At 35.4% G+C, this 12923-nt stretch overlaps 1 long non-coding RNA gene across 1 annotated transcript in view; it reads right to left on the bottom strand.

Annotated features, from left to right (window-relative positions):
- LOC103508587 overlaps positions 1–12923 on the bottom strand; it is a 149210-nt gene that overhangs the window by 62357 nt on the left and 73930 nt on the right. The window contains exon 3 of the long non-coding RNA XR_003391315.1: positions 12134–12314. This is a non-coding gene — a long non-coding RNA (Down syndrome cell adhesion molecule). The remainder of the gene's footprint in view (positions 1–12133; positions 12315–12923) is intronic.

Here is a 12923-nt window from a genome sequence, read left to right as displayed (position 1 = left end):
TCTCTAGATGTACCTTTCATTTTTCTGATACTCGTGCGTGTCAAGTTAAACGTATTTATTTGTCATCAGAAGCCTATAGGTACCCATCAAATGTGTCACGGGTCAGTTGGTCTTATAAACCCTACTCCTACATAATACATACGTATAAACCAAGTTAAACGTATTTGTCATCAGAAGCCTATACCCATCAAATGTGTCACGGGTCAGTTGGTCTTATAAACCCTACTCCTACATAATACATACGTATAAACTGTGTATTATTCTTGTCATTTGATAGGCAAGGAAATGAGAAAAGGAGAGGAGGAAATGTGAGGAGAGGAAAAAGAAGTGGAAAAACAGGAAAGCCCTGGATGAGTATGGGTCTAAAACTATCTCTGAGTACCTACCATACCATTAGAAATATATGTAGGAGATATAAAATATTTAACGTCGACACGCAAAAGCTTTTACGACTAATCCATCCCACATTTGTCTGTGTTAAAAGCAATAGTAAAAAAAAGTCTTCTGCATTGAAATCTAACATTTTATTGTTAATTTCAAGCTTTTTTCTTCAGAGAAATTTATTTTAAACACTCACTCTGTTCTTTTTTAATGGTTCAAGGAAAGTTGTTTTTGTTTTTTTTTGGGGGGGGGGGGAGTCATCCTCGTTGGAAATTATAATTAATTTTTCTTCTCATTTTTAGTTGACTTATTTAGAACAAAAATGTGGCAGTTTTATTTCAGAGGAGGCGCGAGAATGACAGGAAATTCACCTCCGTCTTTTGACTACTTCCTGTTGTATCTTTCTGTCTCAGTTGGCACCAAAGTTAGAGGTAAAAGTGTCAAATATACAGCAGATACAGCTGCATATCTCATACGTACTTGTTGGGGAACGTGGTTTAAAGAGACAAGAGCCAAACTGTTTTATTCCATAAAATCCTCTGTAATCACATGTATAAAAGCCGCCTCTAAAGTTTCACAACAGATGTATTAGGTACTCTCTGAACTCCATCTAACCGAAACCCTGACATGAACTTTATTTAAGCTCCCCAGCAGTCATTAACGACACGACACAGACATTTAGAAAAAAAAAAAAAAAAAACTCAGATGTACAAGTTCTCTCCAAAAGTTTAATTATAATCATCAACTATACATAATAGGTACCTACATAGTTCGGTTTTCTTTTATACCTAATTCTACTAATTATTTCTTACTCTTTCCAAGAATTAAGGAAACTGACATTATTTTCCAATGTACAAAACTTTCTAGATCTTGGAAAAAAAACTTCGTAGATTATTTGGAATTACTTTTTCCGAGTTGAGCTGTCATCTGTATAGGAGAGTATCAGTAGCATCTCCATCTCCACTAATATGACCCAAGTTTAGTTTAGAGTTTGGCCTCATTTGGTATCTAGTTGGTGACTAGGTACACAATATGTGTAACTTGAATGGTATATGGTATAGCATAAGCTAATCTGCCAATCTTGTAGCTTTCTTTATTCATTTTCCAAACACATGCCTCTTCAGAATTCCATGTATTTAAATAATACTATCTCAGCAAAAGTTCGTATTATCCACGCCAAGAAAAGTTTGTAGGTCACGTGTTCGTTTATTTGCACAAAAATACTTCATCAAGTCTTCTTTAATAACATAATAAAATTTTAATGTGGTTTACTTGTTTTATAAAATATTTGTATAAAATGATTCACAGCTTCATGTTCATTTCTCGAGTAAGTTTTCCAACTTGGTTAAAAAATGTTGGAATAGTCGAGTGCTTAAAAACTATTATGAAAATTAAATTGTGTGAATGGAATTATTTTTAAATGAAGAAAAAGCTTAAAAAACTTGGATTTACAGAGTTCAGCATATAATTTATGCCGAGCATTAGTTTTGGTTAAAAAATAAAATTTTTGTGCTTAAATTAAAACCGTAATTAAAACTTTGGGAATTGTGGTTGAATTTCAATCAGTGGCGTCCTCATGATGGAAACACCAGCTTGTTTGTTTCTGTGATACCTGCGCAAAATATCATTGGTATTGGGCCGTATAGTTATGATCTTCTATGCCTGAGAAAGCTAGAAACAAACCCCCTTCAATCGAAAACTTTTAAAGTTAGCAAAACGATCACGAAAGGTCGCAAGTCCTGATGAATTCGACACTGATAATGCGTGTTATAATATTATGATGAATGGTAGAGTATGTTTTGAACATTTAAATTTCTGACATTTTTAGTAACATCATGAATGCTGAAGGTATGTAGCAGTCTTTTATTTAATGTTTTGATATCTTCATTTGGAAAATTTCTTGTCTCAACCATATGTAGAATACAGGGTGCATGGGATGTATTGCTTCATGTTAGTCACCTATTTTCTGCAGAGATAATGTTCATTCTTGAAACAGCTATTATCTTGCCCCACTACTCTCTTCGATTTCGGGACGATGGGACCATCATTGTTACAGTTCCCTCTATTAAAGCTCTTATAAAAAACCTTCGGCGTTTTTTTTTTTTTCTTCTTCTTCTTCTTCTTCTTCAATCTTTTCTCCCTAATAACTCAAAGCTGTTTTCAATTAACAAATCCTCTCTTCGATTTCGGGACGATGGGACCATCATTGTTACAGTTCCCTCTATTAAAGCTCTTATAAAAAACCTTCGGCGTTTTTTTTTTCTTCTTCTTCTTCTTCTTCTTCTTCTTCTTCTTCTTCAATCTTTTCTCCCTAATAACTCAAAGCTGTTTTTAATTAACAAATGTGGAACGCGCTCAAAGTGCTAATGTAAAGACGAAAGAGTGTTATGATATTTCTTGTCTTGACTAAATGAGAAAATGTCTGCGTCTTGCCACAATGAAAATCTCTGACAGGGATGCCCCATCCTCTTCGTTTTCTTTAATTTTCCCCAACTTCTGGCTTTCATTTACTCCTTCTCCTCCCAGATTTTCTAATAATATTCTTCCTTTTCCTTCCTTCACTTCTAATACTACTCTTTTCTCCTTCTTTTATTTCCCTTCTTCTCATAAGTAGTAACTACAAATTCTACATTCTCTCTTCTTTTCCTCTTATAATGTCCAAGTGTCTACTCTCTTTTCCCCAATAGTAGATATCTACAATACTTCTTCCCCCCCCCCTCCTACATTTTCTAATGGTACCGACACTATACCTACTCTCTTCTTCTTCATTTTCCAACTGTACCTACGTCTTATCCTTTACTCATCTACAGATCTACTCCCTCTTATAATGTCCAAGAAGTGTCTACTCTCTTTTCCCCAATAGTAGATATCCACAATACTTCTTTCCCCCCCTCCTACATTTTCTAATGGTACCGACACTATGCCTACTCTCTTCTTCTTCTTCATTTTCCAACTGTACCTAATACGTCTTATCCTTTATTCATCTACAGATCTACTATAAATCTCCTTCCTTTTTGCTTTCCGCTCTCTCTCTCGAAGAAGAAAATTTCTCCATTCAAAATATTTTATTTTACATCCGTCAGGGGAAAAAATGCACGACTTGTTGTGTGAAAGTAATTTGAAAGTAAATATACGAGTATGTAAAGTAAGTTTCTAGGTATTTTATAATTCATTTTCGAAATGAAAATGAGCTGTGCGTTTACATTTTTACTACCTGTTTAGTTGGTGCTTGTGATTACTCGCTCGCTACCTCTAGGCTACAAAAAGGTGAGAGATAAGGAGAAAGGGAAAGGTAGAGAGGGTAAAAACAAGCTGGGTCCGTCCCTCCGGGAATTTTTTAGCCCGTAGTTTATTCGATCGTGGTTAAAGAAAATCAGTACCTACCTAATTTGTTTAATATTAAGTTTATTATTATTGTTGATTTGATTTTTGATTTTATTTTCATGTAATGATATAAAATCAAGACTAGAGCCCGTTCTCCCTTTATTCCTTTTAATGTTTCCTAATAACTACCAATATAATGTTTAAGTCACCCATCCATTTATTGGCCTTGCTCGGCGTTGCTTAACATGGATGACGCTAAAACCGGTCTCAAATTAACGACTGAAGTGTTATCTAAAACTCTCTCGCTTTGAGTTCATAGGTCGTCCCGACAAATTTCAAGATCAGAGCTCATTTGTGTGAGAAAATGTGAAAACTTTTAATGTTTCCTAATAACTACCAATATAATGTTTAAGTCACCCATCCATTTATTGGCCTTGCTCGGCGTTGCTTAACATGGATGATGCTAAAACCGGTCTCAGATTAACGACTGAAGTGTTATCTAAAACTCTCTCGCTTTGAGTTAATAGGTCGTCCCGACAAATTTCAAGATCAGAGCTCATTTGTGTGAGAAAATGTGAAAAAAATCCCCCAAAAAGCCCGTCCCTTATACCTTTTATTATTACTATTGTAATTTAATAAAGGAAGGACGGGCTAAAAAGTCAGAGTAGATAAACTTGAAAAGAGTGGGAGAGGGAGAGAAATAAAGAGAGAGGACAAAAGCGAGAGGGAAAGAAAGAGAGAGAGAAAAAAAGAAGATGCACGGATCTGATATATATAATTATGTACTTGGTATTTAGTTTGGTGAGTTTGGCATCTCCACTATTTTGTAAAGAAACTTTAGGTTGGCAAGTACCTAATATGCACTCGTACACTTCGAAACTCCTCTAACCCCAGATAAGAAATAATCAAAATGGAAGAGAAAAGGGTAAGGGAGAGAAACCTGAAAGGAATAATTTTATTGAGAAAAGTGGAAATCGACTGAATAGAACCAGGGATGAAGATGAAATTAGAAAAGGTATAGGTACGCGACATCAAAACGTATGAAAAGCATGAACTCTCTAACCCCAGATAAGAAATAATCAAAATGGAAGAGAAAAGGGTAAGGGAGAGAAACCTGAAAGGAATAATTTTATTGAGAAATGTGAAAATCGACTGAATAGAACCAGGGATGAAGATGAAATTAGAAAAGGTAGGTACGCGACATCAAAACGTATGAAAAGCATAATTAAATCAGTAGCGTATAATATTGAACAATACTCGAGTAGGAACAAAACTGATTGCCGAGTACCCAGGCTATATGAGGCATTTGATAAAGGATTAATCAAGAGCAAGTGAGAGGGGTGGAGGGAGAGGTGAGATAGAGATAAAGTCATAGGAAAGGGAACAGGAACGGTTAGGGTGATTTTAATCATCAACCCAAGTTGAATTTTTTTTTTTTTTTAATTTCCCTCTGAATCCTCCCTGTCAACGTCATCTTTTGATCTCACTCCTATTTCTTTTTCTGAATATTAAACAAATTGGGTAGGTACATAGGTACTGATCGAATAAACTACGGGCTAAATAATTCCCGGAGGGACGGACCCAGCTTGTTTTTTTAATTTCCCTCTGAATCCTCCCTGTCAACGTCATCTTTTGATCTCACTCCTATTTCTTTTTCCCTTTTTCATCTCTCGTCCTTTATTTATAAACCATTCTTCCCTTTTCTCTCCCTTTCCCTTTATTGCCTCCTTTTGACTTGGTTTTGTCTATGCTCGGCCCTGGTGGGCAGCAGGCAGCACTTTGATTAATTTCAATTGGACTCATATATTTCATTATTGTTCCGTACGTACCTACAGACATGTACCTCTCAGTGTTGAAAATTTCCTGTGTTTACAGTTTTAATTTCATTTCCCAGGTATCTAGGTATACGTTTTTCATCTGCTCCTATTGCCGCGTATCAAGTATCAGGCTTCAAATGGAATATTTATTTCATAGCATCCCATTTTACATTTTATTTATTGATGAATTCTTCAGAATTTAGGGGCGCGATTCAACGAATTTTCCATTGCACGAAAAACCCACGATTGGATTAATTTTATTGAAGGTTGAGTCCCTATATTTTAAACAGGAATCTTAAATAGCATATGGTGGTCTAATGCCGTCCACTCACGCTCAATTTTATTCATTTTGAAGTATCAGGCTTCAAATGGAATATTTATTTCATAGCATCCCATTTTACATTTTATTTATTGATGAATTCTTCAGAATTTAGGGGCGCCATTCAACGAATTTTCCATTGCACGTAAAACCCACGATTGGATTAATTTTATTGAAGGTTGAGTCCCTATATTTTAAACAGGAATCTCAAATAGCATATGGTGGTCTAATGCCGTCCACTCACGCTCAAACTTCGAGTTAGATTTGATTCAAAGACTATCATTTTATTCATTTTGCGCTCAGTATTAGAACATACCAATAAATGATAATATCTTTTAGGTATCTATTATGATGAAAATTCAAGTTTCATAAGCCTATTTTATTTGACCCTATCATGCTAGGATACCATTTATATTTATGTTCTATCATTCGTGTCGTGAATATCCAAGACACATGCACGTACTGATGTGTTATAGTTAGATAGGAAGAAACTTAACAGTTTGCCTTGTACTATTGAAAGGGGGTAAGTGGGTAGGGAAATATATAGCTACCAAAAATAAAGCTCACATAAGGGCATATTAGTATTCCTAAAAAAATCAAAGTACTGAAGAGGGTAAATCATCACACATAATGTGAATACGAACATGCATTATAAACATAGGTACCTACATACATAACTAAATTATAATAAATTTCAAATTTCACTCTAGCAACAAAAACATTACTCTCGTACCTTAACTTAACCTAATTATTATTCATACAAAATCATGTTAAATGTACACCCCATGCAGTAGGGACACGGGACTATTTTATGGGTCAACGCAGGGCGCTACACTGTGGCCCGCTCATAAATAAAGTTCCACATTTTGTGTTACACTCTGTGTAATGTGTATTCCATGTGAATGTGTAAATAATTGTCACGGGACTATTTTATGGGTCAACGCAGGGCGCTACACTGTGGCCCGCTCATAAATAAAGTTCCACATTTTGTGTTACACTCTGTGTATTCCATACTTCCATGTGAATGTGTAAATAATTGCCCTCCAAGTTATCTCCTATTGTAAATACCTGGGCGGTGAGTTATGTTCGGAACTTTGGGTGAATAATTGTCCCCCGTAGTTATCTTGAGAAAACAGAGGTCATTCATTGTCTTTTCACACAAATGGAATGGCATATTCGTTTTGTTGACCCATGTCCTCACCTTTTGTTATGTTCAAGGATGTGCTTCTGATTTATTAGGGAGTGAAAATTAATTGGATGATGCCGATTTCTGTCTTTGTACTTGGATATCTATTAATTATTTATATGTATCTCTGAGAATTATTTCCTATGGAAAACAGGGGTCCATTCCTGATATGGTGTTGTGTAGTTAAAAGTTATTGGATTTGGAGTTTCAAGTTATAAAGTTGTATTAAGTGAATTAAGGGAATCGTAACAAAAGAATTATACTTTGTAACAATGTAACACTTTGGCAACAACACCATACGTTTCAGGAATAATAAGTGGCCCAATATTGTAGGTATCTTCGACATTTATATTGGAGGTCAAGTTTGCAATAGATCAGTTGCGCTTACTTGGGTGATGTTTCAAAGTCCTAGAGCAGGAAAAATGAGGGGGGAGCTCACAGCTTTGGCTTGGGTACACAGAAATGAACATTTATTGAGTTCCATTTATAGGCGAACAAAATATCTTTCGACCTTTTTTATGAAAGATGTTTTGTGACGTTATACTTTTTAGATACCTATTTTCGGTGGTAAGAGAAATACGAAATATACCGTTATTATATATGACTGCGTACCACCTAAAATGTATCCGCGTACCACCAGTGGTACGCGTACCACCGGTTGAGAACCTCTGATCTAGAACAAATATGTCTGCGATTGAATAAACATTACTAAGACCCAAAAAGAGCAAATGAATGTGCCCCATCGGGATTCGAAACCACACCCTCTCTCTTACCAGACGACTGTCTCACTATCCTATACCGATAAACATTATACCTCTGTAAGGTTTTATGTCTTAAGAGGAACAAGGAATGAGTCAATGACATGTTAAACAAAACATGGTCTACTTTCCTTATGTCAAAGAGGGGTGATGAGAATAGCTAGTAAGGTTTCCTTTTATGTGGGAACAGGGATCTAATTTAAATAAGTTATAGCTAAATATTATAGTCTTAATTTATCTTTATAATTACAAAGAGGGGTGATGAGAATAGCTAGTAAGGTTTCCTTTTATGTGGGAACAGGGATCTAATTTAAATAAGTTATAGCTAAATATTATAATCTTAATTTATCTCTATAATTAATTAGATTAAGTATACCTCAGTATGTATTTATGTCTAGAGTCTAGACTTTACTTATTAGTCATTCATTATTCTTCTAATTACGAGTATATCCAAGCCATAATTTCTGTTTTCTAAGTTTCTAAAACGTGTCTGCATCTGATGGATGCATATACAGTGACCGCAGTTGTAAATTTTAAACCTCGACACATTCCTAGAGCCTGACTTGCATTGCCATTTATTTGCTTCCTTTTGGCCATTCTATGAGTAGATATTTACATTACTTACCGATTACATTCACTATAGTCACATAAATATCTCATCGTAAGGATAAGGAAAGTAAACATTAGTGGAGACGCCTGTTGCACCGAATTCAGGGACTCGGTATAAATTTAATCAGCTTTGGGGCTGAAAGATCTGATGTTGATGGTGCTCCAGCAGAATATTGATAATAATATTGACGCTCTGGTGATGAGTGTTTTCAATGTACATCCAGGAAAAAAAATAAAAGCTGCTGAGTAAGAGTGTTTTGAAATATTTTTCAAGGAGGATATACCTACGTATTTATCAAGTATTTATAGAAGAAAAGGCTGATAGATGAGTGAGGAGGGATTGAAAAGCCAAAGAGAGGGAAAGGAAGGAGAAAAGGGAGAGGAGGGGAGGAAGAGGTTCTTCATTTTTATGTTGAAAGAGATTGCTGATGTTGATAATATCGAATGAAAGTCAGTGCCGACTTTATCAGTAAATAAGACAGGCAAGATCTGATAAGAAATGCACACATCAATACGTCATCGTCAGTAAATAAATATTGTAAACACATTACTAGATATATAGATAGATAGACAGACAGAAAGACAGATAGATAGGGAGGGAGAGAGATACACAGAAATGAACATTTATTGAGTTCCATTTATAGGCGAACAAAATATCTTTCGACCTTTTTCATAAAAGACGTTTTGTGACGTTATACTTTTTAGATACCTATTTTCGGTGGTAAGAAAAATACGAAATATAATACACAGAAATGAACATTTATTGAGTTCCATTTATAGGCGAACAAAATATCTTTCGACCTTTTTCATAAAAGACGTTTTGTGACGTTACACTTTTTAGATAGGTACCTATTTTCGGTGGTAAGAAAAATACGAAATATACCTCTATCCCCCCCCCCCTGATTCCTCTCAACAACCCCCTCTCCTTGCAACACCCCGGCACATGTATGAAAACAACATGTTTCATAATGAGAATTTATTGGTGTTTCTACCCTCCCTTTCTCTAGCATTTATCTTTGAAATCAACGTTCCTCCATCATCTGGGGAGCTCACAGCTTTGGCTTGGGTACACAGAAATGAACATTTATTGAGTTCCATTTATAGGCGAACAAAATATCTTTCGACCTTTTTTATGAAAGATGTTTTGTGACGTTATACTTTTTAGATACCTATTTTCGGTGGTAAGAGAAATACGAAATATACCATACCTCTATTGCCTATGGTAAAGGAGTTCCTGTATTCCCACTTTCCGAAGCATCCCATTTCCTACTCTGTATTTCTTCCCCCATAGTTATTCCCTGTTCCTTTGAAGTTACATCAATTTCGCAAGCACGAAAAAAGCGTTCTCATGGTTCTTTTGACACGAAATGAAATTTTGTTGACGAGTTTTTTCAATGGTTGATATGACAACCAATACAGGCAAGATCTGATAAGAAATGCACACATCAATACGTCATCGTCAGTAAATAAATATTGTAAACACATTACACGAAAAAAGCGTTCTCATGGTTCTTTTGACACGAAATGAAATTTTGTTGACGAGTTTTTTCAATGGTTGATATGACAACCAATATTTTCGTATTTGTCATGTCATAAACCTAATATGTTTAACTTTCTGTTTGGTGAATGGGTCTCAAAGGGCGTTGTTTAACTAGTGCCCTGATAAATACATAGATATGTTCATGTACTAATCAAAATTCATAAATACAATAAAACACATATTTTATAGCTCTGTAGATATACGAGTAGCTCAGTTAAGTACGGATTTCCAACTTGAAGTTGGAAAATCTTAAGAGAGAACATCCACCCATGACCTGAGATTTACCAAATGAAAGAAAATTAAAAAAATAATTCGAGTTCAATGGAAGGTTCAATTCGAAACATTTTATTTCTTACAATTTACAACGAGCGTTAAGAAAGGAAGTCGAGAATAAATGAGAAAGGAAAAGGAGAAGGAAAGTTTCGAACAGATAGGAAATCAATTAATTAAAAAGGAAAGAAAAATGATCGTGCAAAATGTAGAGAAGTAGAAAACGCCGGAAAATGAATCGGGCGAGAAGAGAGAGAAAAAAGGCTTTATTTTATGGTGAGATCCTTTCTACAGACATTTTTACTTTAACCTGTCCAGATATGGTCCAGGGTTGAAATATGGGACGTTAAACGTCTCGCCATTTTCATCCAGAATGGTTTTCATTAAGAAGAACTGGTAAACCCTTTTGATATTTGTCAAATAATTTCTCGTTACACACGACACGACCTAAGGCTGTGTTTATATTGGATTTTTATGGTGAGATCCTTTCTACAGACATTTTTACTTTAACCTGTCCAGATATGGTCCAGGGTTGAAATATGGGACGTTAAACGTCTCACCATTTTCATCCAGAATGGTTTTCGAAGAACTGGTAAACCCTTTTGATATTTGTCAAATAATTTCTCGTTACACACGACACGACCTAAGGCTGTGTTTATATTGGATATGGATCTCGTTCTTATAATATAAGATTTTATAATAGGCCGCGACATAGTTAGGTACAGATCATGTAATATGTACTTTAAAAGTTTTGCAACGGGATTAGAATTTGAGGCCTGCAGTAAAGACTTACATAAGTAAAAGATTTTCCAATAAAGAATTCACTAGAGGAAATGAAACTCTCGAAGAAAGTTATTATGAAGATAGATTACCTAACTTAAATTTAGAATCTTTTTAGAATTGTTTCTGTGGTGTGCGGTCCTATATTCAACGCATCAACCATAGACTGTTTTTTGATTATGCCAGAAAATGGGTTCTTTCCTCTAACTTCTTTTCTTCCCTTCTCAAAAAAGGAAAAAAAAAAATCTACGATCTGTTTGGAAGAAACAAAATTACTCTTCTCTTTTCGTGATATCTAGCATGTACCTAACTTAAATTTAGAATCTTTTTAGAATTGTTTCTGTGGTGTGCGGTCCTATATTCAACGCATCAACCATAGACTGTTTTTTGAGTATGCCAGAAAATGGGTTCTTTCCTCTAACTTCTTTTCTTCCCTTCTCAAAAAAAGGAAAAAAAAAATCTACGATCTGTTTGGAAGAAACAAAATTACTCTTCTCTTTTCGTGATATCTAGCATGGTAAATGGACAATATGGCAATTTAACTAACAGGATAGGTAAGTCAAGTAAGTCATATACATATATAGGTTTCAGTATCCACATAGAAGATGAACATATCTTCTGTTTAAAAGTATAAAGAAGCAGAACAAATCTTCAGTTTATTCCTACATATAAGATTAGTAATGTCTTGGGACTTGGGAGTTTCGGCACATCCGCTAAAAAAAGAATTTGAAGCAGACTTTTACCTTGGCTGATGGGGAATACCCTATCAGCGGAATGGTAGACTTCATCAAGAAAAAAGGGCTCTTATGCAGGCCTAGAAGACATACTAGGTTATGGCCTGTCTTACATTGTCATTTACGTATTTTGACCTCCTTTTGGCCATTCTATGAGTAGATCCACAGACAACACCACAAACTGTTAGTACAATGGAACAACTTGTTCTGAGCTTCTGAGCTGACAGTCTAAAATTTAGACCAGTGGTCCGCGAACCACACTTTGGGAACCTGGGTCTAAATAAAGCACTATTTATACTTTTCCACACACTGGCTTCAATCCTTACCTTAGGCGAGGAATATACGTGACCACTTTGCCATGGATATCTACCCACTTGATGTTTATACTTTTCCACACACTGGCTTCAATCCTTACCTTAGGCGAGGAATATACGTGACCACTTTGCCATGGATATCTACCCACTTGATATCCGGGGTGGGTATGCCCTGGGCAACACACGTCAGGGTAGTGCCACTGGCACTCGAATATTCCAGCAGGGGTGGGGGCTCCTGGGAAAACAGGGGACCTCGCAGGTGTGAATTACTGGCGGTCACATCTGCGGAAAATAAGAAAACATAATGGTTCGAGTTATTTTAACCAGAAGATGAACAGCGAAGTTGGAGCGGGTGAAGTAATAAAATATGAACTAAATGCTTAAGTGCTTTTAAATTATTATTACCGTTGGGTTCTCTCAGCCATGTTTGGAATATTGTCAACTAGTATCCTATGGATAGTCTTGATAATTTTATTAAAGATAATTTTATGAAATTCTCGATAAAGGAAAAGGAGCATGGGTAAATGGACAATATGGCAATTTAACTAACAGGATAGGTAAGTCAAGTAAGTCATATACATATATAGGTTTCAGTATCCACTTAGAAGATGAACATATTATCTTCTGTTTAAAAGTATAAAGAAGCAGAACAAATCTTCAGTTTATTCTGCTTTTTTCCTCGTTCTTTTGATGTCAACCAGGATTTTCTAAAATGAAACTATACGGCCATATTAAATTTCCATCTCCATACATATCTAGATTTCCACCTTTGACTTTACGAAGCCCCATCTTCAGTTACATCTGACTTTTCAAAGGAACTAAACATGAAAATGGGTACATTACATAGGTGCCTACCTACTTACTTCGATTTTGAACTCACCACAATATCAT

This window comes from Diaphorina citri, unplaced genomic scaffold (assembly GCF_000475195.1).
Source record: "Diaphorina citri unplaced genomic scaffold, Diaci psyllid genome assembly version 1.1 scaffold413, whole genome shotgun sequence".
NCBI lineage: Eukaryota > Metazoa > Arthropoda > Insecta > Hemiptera > Psyllidae > Diaphorina > Diaphorina citri.
Note: the sequence above shows the minus strand (reverse complement) of the source record. Positions and strands in the feature narration are given on the sequence as shown.